Source organism: Strix uralensis, unplaced genomic scaffold (assembly GCF_047716275.1).
Source record: "Strix uralensis isolate ZFMK-TIS-50842 unplaced genomic scaffold, bStrUra1 scaffold_247, whole genome shotgun sequence".
NCBI lineage: Eukaryota > Metazoa > Chordata > Aves > Strigiformes > Strigidae > Strix > Strix uralensis.
The window spans coordinates 103,501-118,499 of NW_027436848.1; the positions used below are offsets into that span (position 1 = coordinate 103,501).

The 14,999-nt window shown below is 40.4% G+C and overlaps 1 long non-coding RNA gene across 2 annotated transcripts; it reads right to left on the reverse strand.

Annotated features, from left to right (window-relative positions):
• Positions 1-1,327: 1,327 nt before the first annotated feature.
• On the reverse strand, positions 1,328-11,640 carry LOC141938704 (uncharacterized). 2 transcript variants are annotated; one of them, XR_012627373.1, is made up of 5 exons: positions 11,472-11,640; positions 7,539-7,633; positions 7,166-7,284; positions 2,966-3,162; positions 1,328-1,361 (listed from the first exon to the last, which is right to left on the reverse strand). It is a non-coding gene; the product is annotated as an uncharacterized LOC141938704 (long non-coding RNA). The 2 variants fall into 2 exon arrangements; XR_012627372.1 differs by lacking the exon at positions 1,328-1,361 and having other exon boundaries at positions 2,400-3,162.
• Positions 11,641-14,999: the final 3,359 nt, after the last annotated feature.

Consider the following 14,999-nt stretch of genomic DNA (forward strand, 5'->3'; position numbering starts at 1 on the left):
AGAGAAGTAGCAATGAGGAGCATGTACACATCTTCTCAATTTACACAAACTCTATTAACCAATGCCAAGAGTGTAATGAAACAGACTTCTGGCACAGCTGCTGGCAGATTTATGTTCAAGGGGTTGCTGGCACTCTGCCATTTCTGTTTATATTTCTATTCTATGTTTACCCTGTTTCTATATTACAGGAAAGTCATACTAGTTCTTATTCATTTTTTCCCCTTTGAAAATAAAGCAAATACAGTACAGCTTAATAAAGTAACATGAAAATATTAATAGCATTTCTTGCAAAAAATCAGATACTGTTGGCTTAGGTATATTCACATATCACATGTATCAAAAGGAAAGAACCACATCTAGGAGTTCAGTATTTCTTCCTAATTTCTTTTCAGAACTGGGAAAAAAACGTACTAAAAACAACTAGCCTTAGGTAGACACCTGTTTGAAATATGTTTTAATGCTCTTTCTCCCTTTAAATTGCAGGACTAGAAGACTAACAGTCAAACATAACTATATAATGACATATGATAAATGTGTAAATCAAACGGGACAAAACCAGCTCTAAAACTGTGTAGAATTCTTATCTGGAAAATGCAATGACAAAGTACTTAGAAAGGGACCCAAAGTGCTCTAGTATTATCAGTGCCATCACAGGAAAGCTAAGCCTTACTATGACAACAGCTAGCTAGCACGAGAATTCTGCTTTCCCCCAACACTAACGCATCTGAGAGGGGAAACTGATTGCAGATGATAGAGGAAGTGAAGGGCATAAATTTAGTCATATGCCTAAATCTTTGACAGATTGAGGCCAAGAAAGATTATATTGAGACCATCAGTTCCTTTCCTTTTCTCCCCACCCACCTCCCAGTGCAGGCTCCTTTCAATTATGCCTTCTGTGACACTTAAACAAAACCTGTTGATTTAATAAAAAGCCCGGTTCCCCTGCACAGAGTTGAAGCTCATCTCCCCTTCACTTTCATCAAGGATGAGAAAGATGGAGAAAGGCACTCCTGTCTAAGCGGGAGTTTAGCTTTGGCAGTCTGAACAGCCCTCAGGAGGCATGTTCTTTCACTTCACTGATGACAAATAGGGCATAGATAGATCTCCTGGCCCAAGTGCCAAGCTGAATGTCCAGGAAAGGAGGTATGAACGCTACCTGGAAAAAGCTGTCTGGACTAGAACATAACAACAATAGCCAAGACTAGGGAATAACAGTCAGAAGAGTACACAGGTGTATCCTGGTCTTACCAGCCTGCCCATCCCTGCGGCCAGACTTTGTCGTGGCCCAAGTGGTTTCTACAGTTATTCTCTGGCAGTGCTGAGATGTGGTTAGAGATTGTGGTTGCCGTCTTTCATCCCAACTGAAAAAAAGCATGCAGCAGTCACAAAACAGCAAGAACCTTTTCCTTCTAAAGCTTTTCCTGCCGATACCTCTGTTTCTCTGTGTCCAACTAGACAATCACAACTTAATTTGCAGGTGCATTTACTCTCCACAACTTTAACTGATCCCTGGCAGAGCTGTTGGTTGCCCATCTTTGGTAGGAAACAAAAACCTTCAGTGCCTTAGTTCAGACATTTCAAATAAACTCCACAAATTAGTAAACATTTAGAATCTAGTCCTTGATTATTGCTTAGGATTACAAGCCAGTGAAGATAAAGTAGGTGTTAAGAGGTGAATCATCTCTTTTCCATGCCATAAGTTCTATTCTGCAGAGAGTTTGTAAAAAAGGAAAAGCCAGGTAATTGATTCAAACTATTAGGTATGTAAAAAAGCTAAAAATCTCATTTCAAATACACTGTCCTTTGCTCCCATCCAGTCTACCTTGTACCTAAGTATTTGGCTCAGTGTACTGCTGCTTATCTTTAACTATCAAACTTAAATATACAAAATGTAATTGAAAAACAGGCAAGTTAACAACCCAGAGATTGAGAATTACTGTTCATCATCATAAAAATGATTGTAACAAGTGACAGAGCATTTGGTAGAGAGAACTTGGTAGAGAAAAGCCTTTGTTCCTGACTGCTCCCCCACAGACAATTACCCTCATGTATGTAAACTACTGGTTTTGCTCGGCTGAATGTCTTCACTTTTTTTCCAACTCAGCATTTTTATATGGACCTTCATAATGCCATCAGGAGGGAAGTAACAGCTTCAAAACAAGCACTTTGAAAGACAGTAACAGAATGGCTGACAATTACAAAAGACTCGCTCTTCCTTATTCAGCACTACCACATCTGAAGAGGAGGAGAAACTGGTTCTCCTATCAGTACTCAGCTGCATGGAGGTTTTTCACTTGCGTTGGTCTGTATTCCCAGAGTTTAAATGCTGACACGAAATTCCCATGGATATTAATGATTATGAATCAGATAAGAACAGGTGTTATTGATTAATTGTAATTTAGTGGGAAATAACCACTTCTCAATTTTTAGTGATGAATAAAATTTTATTAGCAAGCGGCGAGTGAGCAAAACAGCGCTGGGTGTGCCGGGAGTCTCTGCTCTACCAAGACACACACCTTACAGGACAGCACTGAGTCCCTTTATAGTGTAGGCTTCATCCATATTCATGATGGGCGTACCCTGAGGGGTCTGCAAAGTTGTAAACAAGTTTCCCGGGCTTTTCTCCTGTTTTTGCGGGCTTTTCTCAGGTTTCCGTCACAGAAGGGGGGATGACTCAGCACAAGTGTTTTTGTAGTGGCTTGGAGATGGGGGCCATTTTAGCTCCCTTCTAACAACTGATTTTAACAATAGAAACTATATACATATATCTTATTTCTTATTTACATAAGAGAATTACAAAACTGTTCTGCCACAACATCCTGACTACAACTTCTTTTTCCCCTTGAGATTTGAATAACAAATACCATATATGTTTTATTACAACAGGGAACCAGACTTTCTATGTCTGTATGTGGAAGAGGGAAAAAAAGCATCTCTCTGAACTATTCTAGCTAGACATACATACCTCCAAACCAGACAAAACTGGCTTACTCCTCTAACCCAGGAGGGAACACACAGTGTCCATCAGAGGCTAGAAAGGTCACAGAGCTTCTATTTTCCTTCTTCCAAACTAGTCCACTGATGGGAATCGGTGCAAAACAGAAACACACCACACCTTTGGTTTTGCTCCTCAATCACCTTCAGTAGCAGGGAAGTGTATGTCTGAAAGAGCATTTAAGCACAGAGTTAAGTCCAAACACCACAACTAATCTAGAGTTAAGACTTTAGTACTTGAACAACATGACTTTGCTTTCTGATAGATAAAACAAACATTTGCTTAGGTTTTTGATGCTGAACAACATTTAATATGTCCTTGTGAAATTAAGCTGAAACCACAGACAATAAAACTCAAATGCTAATCTTTTTAAAAATACCTTTTTTATCCATGTTTGCAAAGAATCAGAGTCTTGTGTAGGAAGGGGCTGTGCTATAAATGACAAATGTGTTCCTAAAGGCTCCAATTACCTAGTAACAAAGAAGGGAAATAACCAAACATTATGCTAACATTGGGTTGGTTTGCCATAGTTACATCCTCTGATGTTTCTGTGACTGGTGACCTTTCAGAATAAATACTACAGGGAATAGTCTGTTCTGTGAAATGCATTTCATTTTGTTCAAGAGGCCAATTTAGTGCTTTCAGGTTTTCACAAGGTCAATACAATCTATGTACACACAAAAAAAGAAAAACAGAACTACACAGACTTCTGTCTTTTCATTAGATACACTGTGAAAAAAACCCAAAACAATAGAAAGGAACTTCCAGGATCTCTCCCACACAGAAGGCAACTTGCATTTCACTGCAGGAACCTTAGTGTCACCAAAATCTTTGTTTTCTTGCAATAAAACATAACTAATACACACACTTGGTCTAATGGGAATTTAAGACTCAAAGAGACCATCTGGGTCATTGAAACAAGTTCTTTGAATCAATGATTAACCTGAAAGGGTCTAAGAAACATATATGCCAAGTACCACAGAGCATAGATGATGTTCTATTATCTCACAACGTATGACTGAACACCTTGGGACCAAAGCATTATTTTGACACACATAAAGTCCTAATTATACACATTTATCATTCTTTTTAACCCAGAATGGTAAAACAGACTCCTTGATCTCATGAACACTGCTAATCAAATTTGCTGTATTTATCCTTAATTTTGACAGAGAAGTCAGATAAAGAAGCCTCGGAGTTACTTTGGTGCCAGACATTTCACACACGGGAAAAGAAAACAAAAGCATTGTGTAACTCCTGTACAACAGGAGACAGAGATACCTTTTTTGTTTACAAAACCTCTGTATATCCACTGAAAACAGAACTGATAGTGCTAAGACATCAACCCCTCATACTTTTTGTCTGACTGCTCTATATGTGGCAAGCACCAACTGATTTGCGTTTCCTCCCTTTATAAAATTTACTTAAAATACCAAAGGAGACATCTATCTTAATTTCATTTCCTCTTAGAAGGAAAAAAAAAAAAAAAAAAAAAAAGAAAGAAAAAAAGAAAGAGAACAAGCACACAAACCAGACAGGAAGGTACAGCTACCCCTGCTGCAGTGGTTATGAGGCATCAGTGGTCATGGATTGCAAGTGAGAAAATCCCCACAAATTACATGACATGATCTAGTCTCCATTCACAAGCACAGCTGCAATCTAGCATAAGCTGGAATTGATACGCCTGACCTAAAATCCTAAACCAAGAAAAGCTGCCTGATTTATGACCTCCTTATTATTGCCAGTTTTCAGTCCTTAGATCCTCCCAGAACATATAAACTAAACAACGCACACATAAACCAAGTAATTTTTAGCATGGATTAATTCCCATATTTTGAAGCAAATGCAAACAGCACTGGATAGACACATCATGACTGTTTTCATAGGAGTAGCAAAAACTACCTAATCAATTAAAACATTAAAAAATATATATATATATGAATTTCCTGCAGAGAGAAATAGGCTGGAACCCTACTTTCACTGAATGAGAAAGTCTGTGGTTAAAACATAAAAAAAATATTCTCTGCCCCTATTAAATTTGATTGTAAGCAGACTGATTTCAGTCACAGCACAGACTGGCATAAGGAAAAAGGAAGAAGACATAGTTCTACATTTAAATACTTTGCACTAATGTAGTGCTCTGTACCCAGAGGTCTTCAGACACTTCATAAAGTGTGAATAACTGCTCTTCTCATCTCCCATTTAAAGAAACAAAAGCAACAATGCTAAAACAAAAAGTAGTGAGAGAGCTGAGAAAGGACTTGCAGACAGGTCTCACCTCCAAACCGAAACATGTATTTGGATCAGTTTGACCCAAAATGAAAATTAAAATATCCATGCCCCCCAACTGGAAAATTCAGTTGCAGTATTCCAGAGTCATTCTCCGATTTTTAACTCATTTGCCTAGGCAGGATCAGTGCTGACATGGAAATATGAAAGACTTCTGTTTGAAAAAATCAGAATATCCTGATTTTCTTAAAAGGAATTCCCATTTTTCTCAGCCAGTCACAGATTCAGGAAACACCTTCAGTTCCTGAGAAGTTGTATTCTCAGCAAAATTGGCTATTAATTTAGCAGTGCTTTGCGTTGGCCGATTAGCAGTCAAACCTACATTTCATCAGACAGAACATGCTGTCTTCTATTTGATATGGCAGAGCCCTGGAAAGACTCCTCCTTCATGCTGTTTATTGAAAACAGGATCCATTTAGGTATAAAAACCAAACAAACAAGCAAAAAAAACCTCTTGCAGTTTCAGCAAGTTAACTCATCAGTATTGGCTTCTGTGATAGATAGTAAACTATTTATTCATCAAATTCAGTTAAAACAATGGAGAAGTAAATCACCACCTGAGCTATGTAAAGCTAATATTGCTACATTGTATAAAACTAACCGACTAACAGCAAGCCTTAGCTTAACTAACATAATAAATCAAGGCTGTGTAGGGGGTAGGTAGAAGATATAGTGGTGCGTCCTTATCAGAGCTTTAACAGAGACATGTAGAGACAAGAGGCAAGCAGAGACATGTCAGAGAACTGCAGAGGCTGCGCAGAACCTTGGGGTGAAAAGTTCAACGGCGAGGAAGAGGAGATACTTCATCTCTACGACCACTATTCAGGACTCTGCGACCACCGCCCAGAACTGTTGAAGTTTACTTCGCAGAGAAACCTCATTAAAATATGAAGCGGGGGTAGGCGGGGATAGATTATGAATATATATGAGAGTTTCATTAATATACATCACTTTGTAACACATAAGCAAGACGAAAAAACTTGGAAAGTGCGCGCCGTTGGTGGAGTTGAACTCCCCGGCCGCCCAGCGCTGTTTTGCTTGTTGCCGCTTGCTAAATAAACAATTGGAATTTTTATTGGCCCTGTCTCACATCAATTTGAGAATTTACCTATAACAGCTTCCTTTGTTGAAGCACCTTGAGCCTATTAGAAACATACACCTTCACTGACATCTTGCTGTTCTGCTTGGAAAATTCAGCAAAAAGCTACCTATTTATCTTTGCATGTACATCCACATAAGTTATGTCAGCTGGCTGTCACCAGTGTGACCAAAGTTCTAGGCACACAGGTTACTGACCTCAAAACACGCTGTTCGAAGTCCTTGTTTGACGTAATTTGTGTTATTCTCTACGTCAATAGCTATTTCATCTGTTGTCTACTATATTTACAACTGAACAAAATAAAGAGAATAGAAACTATTACTCAATGCAGTTTTCCTTAGACATTCTCCTGTCTCACTACAGGAATAATTTCAGCTATGCTAGCAAATATCCTACCTTTTAAGAATAAGGATGTATAGGTATCTGCAATGAACATGAATAATTTCTAATGTTATTAAAAACTCAAAACTTCCAATTTAAGAATCATAGTCGAGAAACATGAACACCTCACAAAAATGTGCCTGACTTTCCTCTTCATTACTTCAGCTGAAAATCATTCAGAACTACTACAATAAAATCATGCTCCATATTTTCACTGCACGATGAACATGCAATGTGGAGGTAGTATCTGACTTTTTTTAGGGAAGAGTGTACGTATAGCCAAATGAAACTGCGTTCCCAGCAACCAATAACACTGAACTTTGATATGAATTAATGATACAGAGGAAGGGCAGGAACAAAGGGAACTGGGGGGCAAAGGGGAAGATAAGCAACAGACTTGCCTAAAAAGAGGCCAGAAATCCCAAACTTGTGGTCTGTGTTCTCTTCCCATCAGAGGCAGGCATGGGCATTAGCTGTGGTTTCAACAGATCAGACCTGCATTGTGATATTCCCTTACAAACTGCAGCCAAGGAAGAGGGGCAGGGCAGGGAGAAAAAAAGAAAGAGAACAGAGACAGGGGGTTACAGCCAACAATACAATATATCCATCCCAAGCAAAGATGGCATGGATCTTCTATCATCCCCATGTCAATGTTCTCAATAATATTCATCAAACAATTTATTAAGAATTCTGAGGTGAAAAGTTTGTTCATAGGAATGTTCCTGTGATGAGGCTTTAATAAATCACAGTTCCTGTATGGAAAGAAATACATACCACATTAGACTTCCCTTGTCAAAGTTCACTGCTGAGATTCTTGGTGGCCACAGCTGCTTTAGACACCCAGTAGCTACTACAGCATTCACCTAAAACTGAAACCAAAACATCAGATAAGAAAAATTGGCATGTGTAACACATACTCAAGCAGCACTGTGGCATAATTTGCAGCGTATAGCTACATTTGTTATACCTGAAATCAAGCCTCATGTTTATTTGTAACAGCAATAGCCATCTGATTAAAAAAATAATAAAACTATAGCATCTATTTCTGAATCATTTGTCTTGGATAATTAATTTGCCAAGAGCATGAGTCACCCAGTTAGAAATGAGTTAGAAAATTACTCATTTCTAACTTTATACTAATATTATCCTTAAAATAAAAGGATTCCTCCCTTACCCCTAAATTGTTGCATGTTTTGTTTCTTTTCACAATGCCAAAATCTGCTTTATACAGAATTTTTGGATTGTTGGAATAATTATCTTAGGTTTATAACGCCATTCACCCAGAAAGATCTTACGGTGCTTTATAAATGTCTGTGTATTCTTCAGTGCACCCACATACATGATGCAGTACATGACAGTACTTGGCAACACTATACAAAAGCACCTGACTGGAACTGCAGTCAGATCCTATAATCTGTTGAAACAGCAAAGGGATGCACAAAACTGAATTACTAACAACAGAATTTTGCTGTTTACAGCTCAGTTTTTGCAAAATGGGGTTTATTCTGACTACAGAGGGTCAGATCAGCCAGTGCTTGGTAACACTCATCATTTCAGTGGAAACCTTTCAATTTCTTCAGATTTCAGCTGTGAGCAAACTTTCAGTAAGGAAGCCTGGCCTGCTTCAAAACTCTTCTCATCCTTGGCTGCAGCATGTTGTGACAACATCAGGGCAGCATTAAATGGAGAACTTTATGCTGAACAACATTTGGAAATACTCTCTCTAACTCTGCAAGTCTGGATATGCCCAAAGGCTGCAATCCAGCCAGCCTCCTGCATATTTGAATCCTTGCTGAAGAATTGCCAAAGATGCAACTTCAGAAGCAATTTAGCCAATCTAAGACTGCCTAATAGATGAGAAGCAGCCCTGCTCTTTTGTCCCACCAGCATTTCTGCCTGCTCTTCTGCTGTCCCAGCACCTGTTTGGCCACATGGATCTACTTGCTGATTTGGCTGAAAATAATGGTATAAAAACATGTTTAAAAAACTAGCTGCTCATTAATCAACCCTTTGAGAAGCAACAGAGACTTCATGAGTTTTCATCATCTTTCATCTGCTGGTGCACTTTCAGGGAAGAAGACTGTGCTTCTCTTCAAGGACTGCAAAGAACACTGTAGTCCCATCGCATGGCACAAATACAGGCTCTTCTTTTCAGGAGTATGACTTCATTCTATGCAGGGCAGATGTCTAGTGTGTATTAAGCTCCCTGCCTTCTGTTTTTCCTACAGGATGGGCAATGGCCAGCCTGAAATACTACTAAAACATAAGCTTACAAAAGAAAAAAAAAGGAAGATGAGCTCAGACCAAAACAGGAAATGCCCTGGGCCATTTGTTATTGTCAAAGAGCCATTATTTTCAAGTCCTTTAAAGATGTGACTGGTTAAGAAATTTGTTTTCTAAATGTTAATTCCTTGCCCTTTTATCATGCTTTAGGATAACTGTGTTACCCAATATTAGACATTAAATTTAACATCTAAACTAAGCGGCTAGAAAGCAAGGTTCCTCCAGGGGGCAATTCAGGTTATGGTTATATTGCTTAGCTGTACCATGTAGCATAACTGGAAAGAACAAGAGTTTAACTTAGGCCTGAAACTATTCTGAGCATTTCTCACCACTGGCTCTACAGGAAGCCCAAGTTAAAACATCTGAAGGTCAGTGGCATGACTATCCCACTCCAGTCACATCTTCACTTAAGTTCAAGGAGAAGCCCTGAGTGCCCAAAACCATGATGACATTCCGAGGAATGGTACATAACATCAGAGAATGGCACTAGTTTCTGAGGTCAAGACAGACAGTTGACACTTGCCAAGGATAAAAGAAGCTCTGTCTTGGGTGTCAGAGCCAGAAAGATGAGTAATACTACACTGAAATACTGTAATGGCTGCACTGTAACATATCCTGCTCCTTGGATTTAGCCTATGTTACATGAGCAGTAAGCTTCTTACTCTTGAACCACATCTTTTTGAGGCACCTTATATTTTTGAGACACAGAAGTGTCCAGTCTTCTGGCTTCTACACAGAACTATATATATATATATATATATGTACACACCCCCCCCCCTTTAGTGGAGATCTTTCAGTTTCTTCAGCTATCAGATAAATATCTGATATTTATTTAGATATATCTTGGTATCTTGGCCAGTTTCCCCATTTCAGAATGGCATGACTCTAGATATGTATTGACTTCATGTTCCAATTTATTTATCTTGGTAAGCTTCTAGTAAGAGGACAGCAACAGTTGAGAATGTAACGAGCAACAGAATGCCTTTGGTAAAGTTTTCTGGGCTGTTCTGAGGGCTCTGGGACCATTAGACAGCTATTTACAGCCTCTGTTTTACATAACACTACAAAAGAAGAAACAGTATTCTCAAAAAAGTAATCCTAAGGATTAAAGCTTGAATTTCTTACACCATGAAGAATTTCCATAAGCAGCCTGGAACTGAAATAAAACTTCTGAAACCTCAGTTGAAATAAAATTCAAACATATGTTTCATTTCAGGAAAGTCAATCCTGAGATTTTTACCTTTAAATAATGGTTACCCATGTTGGTATTTACACAGCTCTGTGGATGATTGAAAAAGAATCAACAACACATGGAGAGAAATAGTTTTACTAGTAAGATTTGGAATTCATGCCCAGCCCTTAACCTGGAGGTTTCAAGCTAACATACTGTCTGCAAAAAAAAATAATTAACATCATGTATGGCAAAAAGTGCAAAACAGGCCTAGTCCCAGACTTAGAGATAAAAAGACATTATGCAAATATTTGCAGAACATAGGCACAGGTTTAGAAATTAAAAAAAAAAAAAAAGAAAAAGAAAAAAGGGGACATTTTAGGGAACCAAACAATATTTGGATACACAGTTCAAACACCCTTCATGAAATATAAGCAGCACATATAAAAAACATTTTCTGAAGTAGCCAGTGTTCCTGTACTGTATCTGTCCTTCTGCATTAACCATACCACTCTATTTTTATGTCCAAAGGATGTAACCTTGAAACCCATAGGAAAACTAAGATGGCTGTGTGAAAACAGCGGCAAAGCTCATACTGACTTCTCTAAGTACAGGATTCGATTTATTATTCCAGCTGTATAGCTATTTCTAACAGTATGTCCTGAGACATCAGTAGAATGTCGGCTAGGAGAGAAGAATATTACACACCTAGTTGATACCAACCGTCACTCTTTCTGCTTGTGCTTTCTATGGCAAGGTTTTCAGTTATGTGATTACCAGTAACTCAAAAATGCCTGGTTTACATGATTCAGCATGATCACAACCCAAAGTGAGACAGTGTACCGGCTCTGGCTGGGATGGAGTTAATTTTCTGGGGCACATCACAAATGCCCCAGAAACTATATTTAGCAACCAGTTCTACGGAAAAGCCATCTATGCAGACTTTTCTTAAAAATAAGACAGCACGCAATTTAAGAGCAGTCATCTTTTCTTGTATAAATACACTTTCACAAAAAAACCTTTGACCGTATATTTTTTAAACAATAGTTTTACTATTCACAACATGTATCTTAAATACCTGATAGCTAAGCTATTTGCTACATGACTATGAATCAGTCAGACAAAACAGACTGAATGTTTTGACATTTGACAACAAATTGCATCAGACATTGACACTGACAAACAAAATGAATCAAACAGACAAAACATTTACAGGACAAATACTTGTGTCACAATGTGAAAACAGTTCTTACCATTTTCTCCAACGGAGGCCACTTTTGCTGTTACATTGACTACTGTGATACTGTGTTGTTTGGCCTGATCAGCCAACTCCTGTCTAAATGCTTCAGCCCCTTTCAGCAATAAAGAAGTAAAATACTTAGCCATCACTGGTGGTCTTACAGCATCTGTGCCAGAGTTACAGAAAGACCGTAGAAAACGCAGAAGAAAAATAAAAGTTGGTTTTTTTTCCCCTCCAGTTAGTAAAGCTTCAGTTTCCTTTGGTAGTAAAACATATAAATATATATATACGCACATACATACACAAAATATTTCTCAATTATTATTCATCTTGAGAGTCTATTAAATTTTACTCCAGATTGGCAGTTTAAATGAGTAGGGTATGTCACAGAAACATTTAAGAAACATACTTTATCATCATTTATGCTGTGATGATGTTAAAAAGCTCCTGTGAGGTTAAGAATGCACTGTATTAGGCAAACATGAGTACAACTGCGCTAATGGAAGGCCCTAATGATCCTGCCTTGAAAAGCTTCCTAATCATAGTAACAAAAGATTTAAATGGATGGATGGATGGATGGATGGATGGATGGATGGATGGATGTAAAAAATATACAGCACACTAATACTGAAAAAAACTGCATTACTAATTCCTCAAAATATCCAAGCCATTCACTTATTTTAGTTGCTAGAGCTAGTATAGAACACTATTACTGTGAGGCACTTGGTTACACACGCTTCTTTAAGAGCTGTTCGAATTAAAGTAACCTGAGAACCTAAGTACACTCATACACTTGGTAAGCGTAATGATCCAAGACACACAATTATGTTTTCAGGTACATTTTTAAGCCTGTTGATGAGAGATAGAAGTTTCTGATTTCAAAATGCTAGATCTGACCTTCAAAACAGTAATCATTTATATTACGTATTGCAGAGAATAATCGATTTTGAAACTATTTGGTTTAATTACAAGATTAAAAGGTTGGTTAAAGCTGAAATGATCTCTTTAGCTCATCAGAGAATTATGCAATAAATCAAAGGGTAGAATGAATAACCAGGGTGGAGGGAGAAACAGCAATAGCTTTTTTGTCTCAGTTGCACTCTTTCCAAGGACTAAGTCTTGAGTTATTCAAATTGAACAACATACATCTTAGTAAATATAGTTCAAATCTTCTCCTATGTAAAACAATACAGCTCCTGCTCAAGGAGTAATACTATGTTTGCCATGTACATGCTTTCAAATGAAGCTATGAAGATTTGAAAATTATATGCTGAGCACATGTAGCACATTTTTATAACACAAAACCCTGTCATGGGACCAGGTGGCCTCAATGCATCTATGAAAAGCACACATGCAGCAGTACCTAAACATGCCTTAACACAACGATGCCTCCAGCTGTGAGCTCCCTGTCTCTTCTCTTCTCAGTGAATGACTTTAAACGACCACAGGGCAACAGGCAACCCCAACACCTTACTTGCCACAGCAGCCAGCCCTGGCGCTGGGAAGCCGCCAGAGGCCAAGTGTCAAGGCCCGAGTCCAGCACCAGGCGCTATGGCTTGCCTCCAGCAGCCCATCAGCGATCCCCTCCTTCCTCCCCAGGCCCCCGGCTGGCTATTTCACACTGCCATGTGCTGCTCAAGCCCCCTCTTTGCCGGTGGGTCTGGGATTCATTTTCCAGACTGTATTTTATGCTTCCAGAGCACCTCAAGGGAGCGGCCTCATGACCATCCGCCAACTCCTTCCTCCCACCCTGCCTGAACTCCCGCAATTACTCAGTTAACCAAATTACCCACGAAACAGCCGCAGCATTTGGAGGCCGGCGGCTGGCAGAAAGCCCCTGCCCCTGGGGAAAGGGCCCTGACTACAGATACCGCCGGGGACGGCTGCGGCTCCGGCCCCACACTGCCGTGGGGCTCCAGCCAGCCACCCCCCACCCTGCAGGGCTGGACCCCGCCTGCTCCCGGCCGGGGACGCCCAGCCCCGCTCGGATCTCCCGGGCCTCGACGCCGTCACCTGCCCCCAGGGTGACGCCTCCCGAGCTGGGGAGCGCCCGCGGCAGCCCCCAGGCCGGGCGCCTTCTGCCGGGGCTGGGTGCGAGGGCCCGGCGGGGTCGGGGCGGCGGCGGGTGGTCTGTGGCCTCGCTTCACGCCGAGGCGGCTTCCGCCAGCGCTGCCGGGCCAGCGGGGCCGGTGGGGCCTTGACGGTGGGGCCGAGGTGCTACGGCTGGACGTTACGGCGGGCCTCGCGCTCCGGGCCCCGTCACCTTGTCTCCCGTCGTTAATTTGACGTAAGTTCAGGTCCCTTTGAAGGAAGAGACGCTGTGCTGGCCGACTGACACCGGACCGCAACGTGAATATCGTCTGCTTGCCAGTGACTGCCTCTGCGCCCCTCGGTTCAAGGGAAGGCTTGAACGTATGCACGCTGATGCACAACGATTACACGGACAAACTCAAGTCATTTTTCTCTTAAGTTTGTGCCTTTAAAGCTAATCTTGAGCAGGAAACAAGCAAATAGTTGAAGAATTGAAAGTCAGCTGTGGAAAAAATATATTGGATGAACTGGGAAATGTGAGACTGAAGAAGCAGCTTATTGCTTAAAAGACATAAAGGAAAATATACCTATATCAGTAAAGAAGAATGCACAAATCAACAGCCTGCAAAGTCATGAGTTCACAAAATCAGCTGTATATGACTTAGAAATAATGTCACCTGAAGGCAACTGATGGCACGGGGCCAACGAGGGTACCACTATATAGGTTCAAATTAAAGGCAGTGTGAAATGCACCCACAGGACTGTGCAAATCACAAGATCAATGACACGCACTGCCCTGAAAGACAGGTGAAAAGGGGCTGATATGGCAGACTACCAAGAAGGTAACGCAGCACACCATTTTCCTCCAAGGCACCTCTGTGACAAGGAACGGGAGCTTTCCTGCCAGTCAGCTCCAAACAAGCCCTGCAGAAGAAGGACTCTCCTCCAACCAGGATGGGAAGGCAGCGCTGTCAGGGCACAGGGAAGCGCAGCAGAACCAGGAGTGCTGAGGGGAAACTGAAGTGCTTTGTCAGTTCCCCGGGGAAGATGAGTTGAGTACAAAGACGCTGAAGCCAGTTCTGGTTTGGCTGCTGCTCAGATGTGCTGAAGGATGCTGGGCCAAGTCCCAGAAGTGTTGACTGTGTCTCTAATTTCTTCTGACAGCAGTGTAAAAGCTACCCGAGATACGCTGTCTCAGAGGGCATCATCTCATCACTCTGATGAGGAGACTATCCACAACTTTTCAATCCTGTCCCAAATATAAGGAGCATAAGTTTCTAAGGGTAATGATGAGAGCTGTAACAAGTAATTCATAAAAAAAATCTTTTCCCCTTGCAGAGTGGCACCCTTGCTCCACAAGTTATAGAGGACTTAAAAAGAAACATAATCAAATTTCAGGAGCTAATGAGTTAACACTTTTGGCAGCAGATATTTTTGTTGCAACTGGCTGTCCTTGCACAAACTACTTTAAGGAGAATATATTGGTGAAAAGCCATATAGGTTATTTACA